Source organism: Eleutherodactylus coqui, chromosome 4 (genome assembly GCF_035609145.1).
Source record: "Eleutherodactylus coqui strain aEleCoq1 chromosome 4, aEleCoq1.hap1, whole genome shotgun sequence".
In the NCBI taxonomy this organism is placed as follows: Eukaryota; Metazoa; Chordata; class Amphibia; order Anura; family Eleutherodactylidae; genus Eleutherodactylus; species Eleutherodactylus coqui.
The window spans coordinates 65,567,023-65,579,397 of NC_089840.1; positions in this window are offsets into that span (position 1 = coordinate 65,567,023).

Below are 12,375 nucleotides of genomic sequence, written 5' to 3' on the forward strand. Positions count from 1 at the left end.
GGAAAGGACCTTTCCCTGATCTTACAAAGGTGAAACCTGCCAAAAGGCAGAGCATCCGCCCTGACAAGGGCAACCTTACAAAGGTGAAACCTGCCAAAAGGCAGAGCATCCGCCCTGACAAGGGCAACCCTGCCAAAGGCACCTGTGGGCCTTCCCTGCCCATTCCTACATGGAATAAGGGAAAATGAGGATACCAGGAAAGGACAGAACCAGACTGAATAATTAGGGTGTGAAATACAATGACAACAATGAAAATGCTAATAGGGCAGGGACAACACTAAGAGATGGAAAAAACTGACTTAACATCTTGGTGCATTATTTCTGCTGTTATTTATGCTATATTTACTGAAGAAAATAGATTTGCATATAAAGGAACACCACAGCTTTAAGAAGGCTGCACAGGAGGATACTAAGCAAGCAATTTAGCACTATGTCTATTCTCTCTAATTTTACACATAAGTTGCTCAATAATGCAATTGCTGGCTTCCTGGTGATATGAAGAAGCTAGTTGGTCTAACTAGACCTAGCACAACCCTTCAGGATCAGCGAATGACACACACTGGTTTGACTTTTGTCCAAATCCATGGGTGACACCTGAGGAACCCCTGTCTTCACCGTTTCAACCCACCAGTCATAATCTGGACTTCACTTTAGGATCCCCAGGTTGTTACACTGGAAGTGGTCCCAGTTATGTGGCTGTTGATACTACAATAGACCAGGATGTGGTACCTGAGCCAGGAGACAGGTGAATGGTCAATACAACAAGCAGAGGTTAGGAGTGGAGAATGTAGTAAAGTACGATACACACATCCCCTTCGGACAGCAGATAGGGACAGGCAGGAAGCTGGAGCCAGATATCTGCTGCAGACATGGGGAGAGTGTGCACCATGATCGAAAGCTATGAAAGACAAGGCGGCTGTGAGTTGTAACACAACTGTCACTCTATTAGGGCTGATATTCCTTTGTAGTTAGGGCTGTTGTCACAGCGCTGGTGCCATTTGTTTCCAGGGTACCTACGTGACACAAGTGCCAGACCATGAGATGCATCTGACGGCTCACACACATTGCCATTTGGTGCTGGACATTGAAGTGACAACATCTCTTGTTTGTGTTGGTTCTGATGGGCTGGCTGAGGCAAATGACAGCACCACCGGATTAATCGAGCGCCACGTTAGCCAATGAGAACCGGCACTCACGTAGCCAGTCACAGCCATTCATTGAATGACATCATTGAATGTCTGTGATGTCATTGGCTGACGTGGTGCTTGATTAACCAATCAGAGCATTAGCTTGCTGGAGGTGGCGTATTCAAGCCCCGCTACCAGGAAAAACTGCTCTTTCAGCGTACATGAGGACACGGAAGTCTGCAGCAGCACCGCAGCCCAGCAAACTAAAACAGTCGATCAAACACAATATAAATGTCTATTGTAGCTGGCCAGTACTCAGGAACTAAATCTTACATTTGGTTTCACAAACACTGCAGTTTTTGTGGCAGTTTTTCATGTGGTCTTTTGAGCCAAAGACAAAAGTGGAATCAAAGGGGACATGGAGTGTAAAGGAAGGACTTATACTTCTTCTTCCTGTTAGATCCACTTCTGGTTTTAGCTGTATCAAAAATACACAGGTGTTTTTCGAAAAAGACTCTGGGTCTCACTTATTAAAATAGACAATCAGAGCAACATTTAGGGACTAGGACTACCATGCTAAAGGGTTTATCAGGGTTGTAGAAATTGATGGCCTAGCTTTACGTTAGACCATGAATTTCTAATCATGGGGGAGGGAGTACCCTGCCTAGGACAATGCCAATCAATTGATTGAAAGGGTGACAGTGCTTGTCCGAACACTGCAGCCACTTCAACGTTTTTCATAGCTGTTGTTTTGAGTACTGCAGACTGGTCCCATTCACTTAATGGGATAAGCCTACAGTACTCAGAATGGCCACTATGAAAAGTATGGCAGTCTGAGTACAAACAGGATCATACTCGGATAAGTTCTGGAACTTCTTTGATCAGCTAATCGATGGGGATCTGAGGGGAGGGAAGCACATATCAAATATTGATTGCCTACCATGAGAATAGGCCATCAATTTCCATAACTTTGAGTTAGTATGGTTACAATAAAACTGTATTTATATAGTGTTTTATGATTTGTAGTGCACTGTGTATTACGTTGGCGCTATATAAAGATTACACTGCTCAACACAGGTTTTGTAACAGAGACATGTTTAACTAATCTTACATAATTTTTAGATGGTGAACATAAAAAAAGACATTGAAAATGCGAGATTAATTCTTGTTTGGAAGTTACAAAGGAAAAAAGGAAAGAACACTGAGTTTGAAGTGATTGTCTGGTACCAGTCAACATCCCTGTAGTAAAATAACAAACAGGGTTATACTTACCACTCCATCAGGATCCATCACTGCAGCCCCACTGTGGTCCCGGCATTTGTTGAAACAGCTGACATCAATGGAAGCCAGGTGACTGCTGCAGCCAATCACAGGCTGCAGTTTCACTGCTTGTTCTCTAGGGATCGGCACTCACATCCTGAGCGCCATGATGCCAGGAGTTTAGGAATGTGATGCTGCAGCCTCTGATTGGTACTGATACACTACATTCTTCTGCCCTGTTGTAATCAATGATCGACCAGGCCGATCCTTCTTCTTGTAATGATTTAATCTGTCACAACTATCCCATTCAAAGAGATAACAGAATTTTGTGCAGAGCTGTTGTAATCCCATTAAGGCCGAGCTTCTAATGACATTGTGTATTTGCTGTGTGCTGCCAATCCCCATGCAATATCTCACCTTGTATGCACGCATAATAAAAAACACAAAAAATAACACTGGTGTGAGTGGCCCAATAGAAATCAATGGTATATTCGTATCATGTGTTGCACGCGATGCGCAATGACAAAGCTCCTGTGCAAGACCGCCTGCAGATGGGCGGGTCGGATCCGGCGGCGAGGATTCTCGCCGTGGGACCCGACCCGAGCGCCTGCAGGGACCAGCGCGTACTCATCCGTGCCCACCAGCTCCGGCTGTTTGATGTGCCGGCTTGCCGCGCAGTCGGCGCATGCGCAGACCGGAGCCGGCGGCGGGTGAGTGACATTTCTGTGCGGGGCATGCCGCAATTTGTTTGCCGCGCGATATTTCGCGCAGCCAAACTGCGTCCATCTGCATAGGATTGCGTTTGTTAACGCAATCCAATGCAGGCTTCCAGCGGCAGAAATTCCCGCAGCGGAATTTCCGCTCGTGTGCAGGCGGCCTTAGAGCGGCCTTGAATACCAATAACTTTAAAGGGAACATGGAACCCGTTATGTCCCCACAACACCATAAACTAAGTTATGGTGCTGTAAGGGACATGACAGGTAGCCGAGTGATGTATTTTTTATACTTACCTGCTTACACAAACGAACAGTGTCTTCTTCAGAAGTCAGCATGCAGCATGAAAATCCACTTCTTTGTCCTCTGTGCACACTCTCCTATACAAGTCTATGGAAGAGTGCGTGCATGAGATTCAGAAAAAAGTTGGATTTCCATGCGGTGTGCCGACTTTAGAGGAGGACACCACTGGATCGTGGGAGCGGGTGAGTAAAAAAAATAAATCACTGGCGCTCCATCGCATTTCCTAACAGCACCATAACATAGTTTATAGTACTGCGGGGATGTGACAAGTTCACTTTAAAATCACAATAAGATACCACTCATGATTCCTTAATTGCAGAAGGCTGAGCTCACACTAGCGAATTCTCACAGCATGCCGCCCGCAAAAGACACGCGTGCAGCACACAGCAAGTACACAATGACATTACATACTTGTTGTGTGCCACCAATCCTCATGCATGCGTGCGCGTAATATGATAGAACATGCTGCGATTAGAGATGAGCATTGCCGTTAGCGAGCACCTGCCTGCTCGGAAGAAAAGGTTCAGCTGCCGGCGGCGGGGGAGAGCGGGGAGGAACGGAGGGGAGATCTCTCTCTCACTCTCCCCCCGCTCCCCCCTGCTCACTGCCGCAACTCACCTGTCACCCGCGCCGGCAGCCGAACCTTTTCTTCAAGCGGGCAGGTACTCGCTAAGGACAATGGTCGATCGAGTAATTGTCCTTAGCGAGTGTTAAGGACCGCTATACGGTCACATTAACCTTTCAAGCCTTGGGTTCCAAATCAATTCGTATCCGGTGCACCACGGAGGCCAAGAACCACACAAAGAGTCGGTTTCCAGTTCTCCTCAGATACATAGAGAGAGCCCCGGCAAGTATACAGCTCACTCTGCTTAAGGCGTGCGTACACTGAGCGTTTATTGACTTGGTATAGTTCTAATACAGGAAAGGAATACGTCATTAGTCAGGGCGTTAATCTCATTGGGTTAGAAAAAACATTAAGAATCATGCATAGTTCAGCAATCAGCGTAGTGAGAATATATCTTTAATTTTCTTCAAATGTCTGTTTCTCCCAGCGTTATCTTGGTCCTCCCTGGTCCTCCCCCGTATTCACCCTGTGATTCAGGTGGCTGTAGTACAGTCAGTTCCCTTGTCCAAGTCTCCGAATGGAGGTGTGGGAGGGCTTCTTCTGATAACAACTGCGTCCAGACTTGGTTCTCATGAAAAAGAACAGAGGCAAATCATTACACATTGCACCGCACCTTCTGCTCTAAAGTTATTTCTGCTTTGTTTACTGTTTTACTACGCACAAGCTTTATTCACATATTATAATGCTCCATTTTGTATCTAGCGGCCATTTTGAGACAGATTCTTACATTTTATGAACCTGTACCTTCTCAGCGAGTATGCTCGCTCATCTCTAGCTGCAATTTTTCTTGCACGTGTATTTTGCGCAATTCATATACCAAATGGCAATAAATTTATATAAATTAATTAGAAAATAAATTAAGAATGAATTACATTACATTAAAAGGAATTAGAACTCCCGCTGGTACTTGTACCTTAGGAATAAAAAAAGTAGATCTCCATTATTAGCAGTAAAAATATAATAGATCGATTACTTGATATGTGGTAATTGCTTTTTGAATAACCTCTGAGTAGGTTGACATGTTTGGATATATGCATTGTACACATCTAACAGACATCGCTAGACGTTACCGTGTGGCACACTGGACGCAGAACCCACAAATCACTTATGGCTTCCAGCCATAAACACATCACACACTGACTATCGTAAATTATACGTAGGATTGAATTACTTTGTCACATATCTATTTTATATAAGGTGTGGCATCCATAAAACAATGAACACATCACCAGGAAATAAGGCTTAAAAGTTCTATAAACTAAGTTTATTGAATAAGTTTATTTACATTAGGCTGGCAGAAATAATGTTTATAAGACTTTACACTAAGCCACCACAACACCCCAATGTTCCAGAAGGGCCATTTACACTATGATAGATTGTTTCCATACTTGTTTCATTCAAATCATTTTTGGAACGGCCTCTTCTGTTAGGTTGAACAGGCAATGGCGAGCTTCCCTTTCATGAAGTAGTAAGCACTACTAAATTTATCTGACTGGAAGCTGTTTCATCCTTTATGTTCTCATTTGTTCTTCAACGCAACATGGGCAAAAGAGAACATTTTTTTATCATTTGCTTCACTGTTAAAATACCAGTAACTGTTAGCACTACATCTGGACAGTCTCTTCCAAAACTCATGTCACATACTGAAAAAACATTAAATGCATCTGCCCCAGAGGCGTAACTTGAAGCTTCTGGGGCCCAATGCAAATTCTGTAACAGGGCTCCCAACTATAATGCTTTATTCATAGTACTGGGCTCCCTATATGGAGAAAAGAGGCCTTATAGGCCCCCTACGGCTCCTGGGCCTGGGTGCAACTGCATGCTCTGCGTCCCTTATAGTTATGCCACTTATCTGCCCATTCCCTATATCAGACACTTCTAAAACAATTGCAATTCCTTCTAGGAGGCAGCATGAGCAGCAGAGGGCAAAAACTGTGAGTGGGCCCACTGTTCTCCAACCCATGACAGGCACCACCCTCATGGTTCTCTTAAAGGGGTTGTCTCGCGGTAGCAAGTGGGGTTATACACTTCTGTATGGCCATATTAATGCACTTTGTAATATACATCGTGCATTAAATATGAGCCATACAGAAGTTATTCACTTACCTGCTCCGTTGCTAGCGTCCTCGTCGCCATGGTTCCGTCTAATTTCGGGGTCTTCTTGCTTCTTTAGACGCGCTTGCGCAGATCCGTCTTCTCCCTTCGGCTCCGCTCGGCAGCATCGGCGATTTGGCTCCGCCCCCTTGTACGCATCATCGCGTAGCTCCGCCCCCATCACGTGCCAATTCCAGCCAATCAGGAGGCTGGAACCGGCACACATCATGGGGCGGAGCACCACGCGATGTTCGAGTTACTTTCACTTTAATCTCTGAGACGTTAGCGCGCTTTTCTGGCCAATAGAAAGACAGGGAAGGCATTACAACTTCCCCCTGCGACGTTCAAGCCCTATACCACCCCCCTGCAGTGAGTGGCTGGCGAGATCAGGTGTCACCCGAGTATAAAAATCGGCCCCTCCCGCGGCTCGCCACAGATGCATTCTGACATAGCTCAGGGAAAGTGCTGCTGATGCTGGAGCTGCTATAGGGAGAGTGTTAGGAGTGATTTTAGGCTTCGAGAACCCCAACGGTCCTTCTTAGGGCCACATCTGACCGTGTGCAGTACTGTTGAGGCTGCTTTTAGCAGTGTTGCACTTTTTTTTTTTTTTGTATATTGGCCGTGCAGAGCATTGCGTCCTCAGTCTGCAGTAATTTTACATAGTATAGGGCCAGTAGTGGTGAGGCAGGGACAGTGAAAAAGGTGAAAGAGATATACTGTCTATATAGCCAGTGGGCTTTTTCCAAAAAATTTGGGAAAAAAAAATCTATTTGGGCTGCCTGTGAACGTCCTCAGTGTACTGCGTCTCTGCTGGGGGTAGTAGTCCTAATTATTACGCAGCCAGCTAAGTGTTACAGCAGGCTTGCGCAAAATTCTTTCCTGGCTCTGCGTTGCCCGTTACATCACCGCTGTCATCCTGTCCAGAGTGAAACAGTCTGCAGTAATGTTACATAGTATAGGGCCAGTAGTGGTGAGGCAGGGACAGTGGGAAAGGTGAAAGAGATATACTGTCTATACAGGCAGTGGCCTTTTGCAAAAAAATTTGGGAAAAAATATCTATTTGGGCTGCCTGTGACCGTCCTCAGTGTACTACGTCTCTGCTGGGGGTAGTAGTCCTAATTAATACGCAGCCAGCTAAGTGTTACAGCAGGCTTGCGCAAAATTCTTTCCTGGCTCTGCTGTGCGTTCCGTAAGCGAAGTCAGCCTCCAACAACAGGCCAATAAGCGGCACATTTAATTACAGCGTTCTGTTTCTGCACTACTGGTAATACACCATGCTGAGGGGTAGGGGTAGGCCTAGAGGACGTGGACGCCGGCGAGGACGCGGAGGCCCAAGTCAGGGTGTGGGCACAGGCCGAGCTCCTGATCCAGGTGTATCGCAGCCGACTGCTGCGGGATTAGGAGAGAGGCACGTTTCTGGCGTCCCCACATTCATCTCACAATTAATGGGTCCACGCGGTAGACCTTTATTAGAAAATGAGCAGTGTGAGCAGGTGCTGTCGTGGATGGCAGAAAGTGCATCCAGCAATCTATCGACCACCCAGACTTCTACGCCGTCCACTGCTGCAACTCTGAATCCTCTGGCTGCTGCTCCTCCTTCCTCCCAGCCTCCTCACTCCATTACAATGACACATTCTGAGGAGCAGGCAGACTCCTAGGAACTGTTCTCGGGCCCCTGCCCAGAATGGGCAGCAATGGTTCCTCTCCCACCGGAGGAGTTTGTCGTGACCGATGCCCAACCTTTGGAAAGTTCCCGGGGTCCGGGGGATGAGGCTGGGGACTTCCGGCAACTGTCTCAAGACCTTTCAGTGGGTGAGGAGGACGATGACGATGAGACACAGTTGTCTATCACTCAGGTAGTAGTAATTGGAGTGAGTCCGAGGGAGGAGCGCACAGAGGATTCGGAGGAAGAGCAGCAGGACGATGAGGTGACTGACCCCACCTGGTTTGCTAAGCCTACTGAGGACAGGTCTTCAGAGGGGGAGGCAAGTGCAGCAGCAGGACAGGTTGGAAGAGCCAGTGCGGTGGCCAGGGGTAGAGGCAGGGCCAGACGAATAATCCACCAACTGTTTCCCAAAGCGCCCCCTCGCACCATGCCATCCTGCAGAGGCCGAGGTGCTCAAAGGTCTGGCAGTTTTTCACTGAGAGTGCAGACGACCGAAGAACAGTGGTGTGCAACCTTTGTCGCGCCAAGATCAGCCGGGGAGCCACCACCACCAGCCTCACCACCACCAGCATGCGCAGACATATGATGGCCAAGCACCCCACAAGGTGGGACGAAGGCCGTTCACCGCCTCCGGTTTGCACCACTGCCTCTCCCCCTGTGCCCCAACCTGCCACTGAGATCCAACCTCCCTCTCAGGACACAGGCACTACCATCTCCTGGCCTGCACCCACACCCTCACCTCCGCTGTCCTCGGCCCCATCCACCAATGTCTCTCAGCGCACCGTCCAGCCGTCGCTAGCACAAGTGTTGGAGCGCAAGCGCAACTACGCCGCCACGCACCCGCACGCTCAAGCGTTAAACGTCCACATAGCCAAATTGATCAGCCTGGAGATGCTGCCGTATAGGCTTGTGGAAACGGAGGCTTTCAAAAGCATGTTGGCGGCGGCGGCCCCGCGCTACTCGGTTCCCAGTCGCCACTACTTTTCCCGATCTGCCATCCCAGCCCTGCACGACCACGTCTCCCGCAACATTGTACGCGCCCTCACCAACGCGGTTACTGCCAAGGTCCACTTAACAACGGACACGTGGAGAAGCACAGGCGGGCAGGGCCACTATATCTCCCTGACGGCACATTGGGTGAATTTAGTGGAGGCTGGGACAGAGTCAGAGCCTGGGACCGCTCACGTACTACCCACCCCCAGAATTGCGGGCCCCAGCTCGGTGGTGGTATCTGCGGCGGTGTATGCTTCCTCCACTAAACCACCCTCCTCCTCCTACGCAACCTCTGTCTCGCAATCAAGATGTGTAAGCAGCAGCACGTCGCCAGCAGTCGGTGTCACGCGGCGTGGCAGCACAGCGGTGGGCAAGCGTCAGCAGGCCGTTCTGAAACTACTCAGCTTAGGAGAGAAGAGGCACATGGCCCACGAACTGCTGCAGGGTCTGACAGAGCAGACCGATCGCTGGCTTGCGCCGCTGAGCCTCCAACCGGGCATGGTCGTGTGTGACAACGGCCGTAGCCTGGTGGCGGCTCTGCAGCTCGGCAGCCTCACGTACGTGCCATGCCTGGCCCACGTCTTTAATTTGGTGGTTCAGCGCTTTCTGAAAAGCTACCCACGCTTGTCAGACCTGCTGGGAAAGGTGCGCCGGCGTTTAATCTGCCAGTGCACCGACTGCTGTGCGACGTGCCCACACGGTGGAACTCTACGCTCCACATGTTGGCCCGGCTCTATGAGCAGCGTAGAGCTATAGTGGAATACCAACTCCAACATGGGCGGCGCAGTGGGAGTCAGCCTCCTCAATTCTTTACAGAAGAGTGGGCCTGGTTGGCAGACATCTGCCAGGTCCTTGGAAACTTTGAGGAGTCTACCCAGATGGTGAGCGGCGATGCTGCAATCATTAGCGTCACCATTCCTTTGCTATGCCTCTTGAGAAGTTCCCTGCAAAGCATAAAGGCAGACGCTTTGCGCTCGGAAACGGAGGCGGGGGAAGACAGTATGTCGCTGGATAGTCAGAGCACCCTCCTGTCTATATCTCAGCGCGTTGAGGAGGAGGAGGTGGAGGAGCATGAGGAGGAGGGGGAAGAGACAGCTTGGCCCACTGCTGAGGGTACCCATGCTGCTTGCCTGTCATCCTTTCAGCGTGTATGGCCGGAGGAGGAGGAGGAGGAGGATCCTAAAAGTGATCTTCCTAGTGCGGACAGCCATGTGTTGCGTACAGGTACCCTGGCACACATGGCTGACTTCATGTTAGGATGCCTTTCTCGTGACCCTCGCGTTACACGCATTCTGGCCACTACGGATTACTGGGTGTACACACTGCTCGACCCACGGTATAAGGAGAACCTTTCCACTCTCATACCCGAAGAGGAAAGGGGTTCGAGAGTGATGCTATACCACAGGACCCTGGCGGACAAACTGATGGTAAAATTCCCATCCAACAGCGCTAGTGGCAGAAGGCGCAGTTCCGAGGGCCAGGTAGCAGGGGAGGCGCGGAGATCAGGCAGCTTGTACAGCACAGGCAGGGGAACACTTTCTAAGGCCTTTGACAGCTTTATGGCTCCCCAGCAAGACTGTGTCACCGCTCCCCAGTCAAGGCTGAGTCGGCGGGAGCACTGTAAAAGGATGGTGAGGGAGTACGTAGCCGATCGCACGACCGTCCTCCGTGATGCCTCTGCCCCCTACAACTACTGGGTGTTGAAGCTGGACACGTGGCCTGAACTCGCGCTGTATGCCCTGGAGGTACTTGCTTGTCCTGCGGCTAGCGTCTTGTCAGAGAGGGTGTTTAGTGCGGCTGGGGGAATCATCACAGATAAGCGTACCCGCCTGTCAACCGACAGTGCCGACAGGCTTACACTTATAAAGATGAACAAAGCCTGGATTTCCCCAGACTTCTCTTCTCCACCAGTGGACAGCAGCGATACCTAAACAATACGTAGGCTGCACCCGCGGATGGAAGCATCGTTCTCTATCACCCTAAAAAACGGGGACCTTTTAGCTTCATCAATCTGTGTATTATATTCATCCTCCTCCTCCTGCTCCTCCTCCTGAAACCTCACGTAATCACGCCGAACGGGCAATTTTTCTTAGGCCCACAAGGCTCAGTCATATAATTTTTGTAAACAATTTTTATACGTTTCAATGCTCATTAAAGCGTTGAAACTTGCACTTGAACCAATTTTTATTTTAACTGGGCTGCCTCCAGGCGTAGTTACAAATTAAGCCACATTAACCAAAGCGATTAATGGGTTTCACCTGCGCTCTTGGTTGGGCATGGGCAATTTTTCTGAGGTACATTAGTACTGTTGGTACACCAATTTTTTGGGGCCCTCGCCTACAGTGTAATCCAATTAATTTTTTGCCCACCTGCATTAAAGCTGACGTTACATCAGCTGTGCTGGGCACTGCAATGGGATATATTTATTTACCGCCGGTGGCTTCCTGGCACCCACCCATGCTGTCGGTCCACATGGACTTCCCATTAGGGAGATGTACCTGGCTGTGTATACTTATAAATAACTCGAGCCTGACTGGGGCATGCAGTTTGGGCCGAAGCCCACCTGTATTTAATCAGACGTTAGCTCTGCTGTCCAGGGCACTGCAATAGGATATATTTTTGTACCGCCAGTGGGTTCTAGGGAGCCACCCATGGTATCGGTCCACACGGACTTTACATTAGGGAGTTGTACCTGCCTGTGTCTATGTATTAAAAACCCCAGTCTGACTAGGGCATGCATTGTGGGCCAAAGCCCACCTGTATTTTATCTGACGTTACCTCAGCTGTGCAGGGCAATGCAATGGGATATATTTATGTACCGCCGGTGGCTTCCTGGCACCCACCCATGCTGTCGGTCCACACGGAGTTGTCACTGCATGTGTCCACTTCTAAAGAACCCCAGTCTGACTGGGGCATGCAGTGTGGGCCGAAGCCCACCTGCATTAAACATGACATTACCTCAGCTGTGCTGGGCACTGCAATGGGATATATTTATGTACCGCCGGTGGGTTCCAGGGAGCCACCCATGCTGTCGGTCCACACGGAGTTGTAACTACATGTGTCCACTTCTAAAGAACCCCAGTCTGACTGGGGCATGCAGTGTGGGCCGAGGCGCACCTGCATTAAACATGACATTACCTCAACTGTGCTGGGCACTGCAATGGGATATATTTATGTACCGCTGGTGGCTTCCTGGCACCCACCCATGCTGTCGGTCCACAGGGACTTCACAATAGGGAGTTGTACCTGCCTGTGCCTATGAATTAAAAACCCCGGTCAGGTTGTGGCATGCAGTGTGGGCCGAAGCCCACCTGCATTTAATCTGACGTTAGCTCTGCTGTCCAGGGCACTGCAATGGGATACATTTATGTACAGCCGGTGGGTTCCAGGCAGCCACCCATGCTGTGGGTGCACACGGAATTCCCATTGCGGAGTTGTACCTGCCTGTGACTATTTATAAAAAAACGCGGTCTGACTGGGGCATGCAGACACCATGACAGAATGAATAGTGTGTGGCACATAGGTTCCCCATTGCTATGCCCACATGTGCAGCTCCTGATGGAGGTGGCACAGGATTGGATTTCTCATTGCTT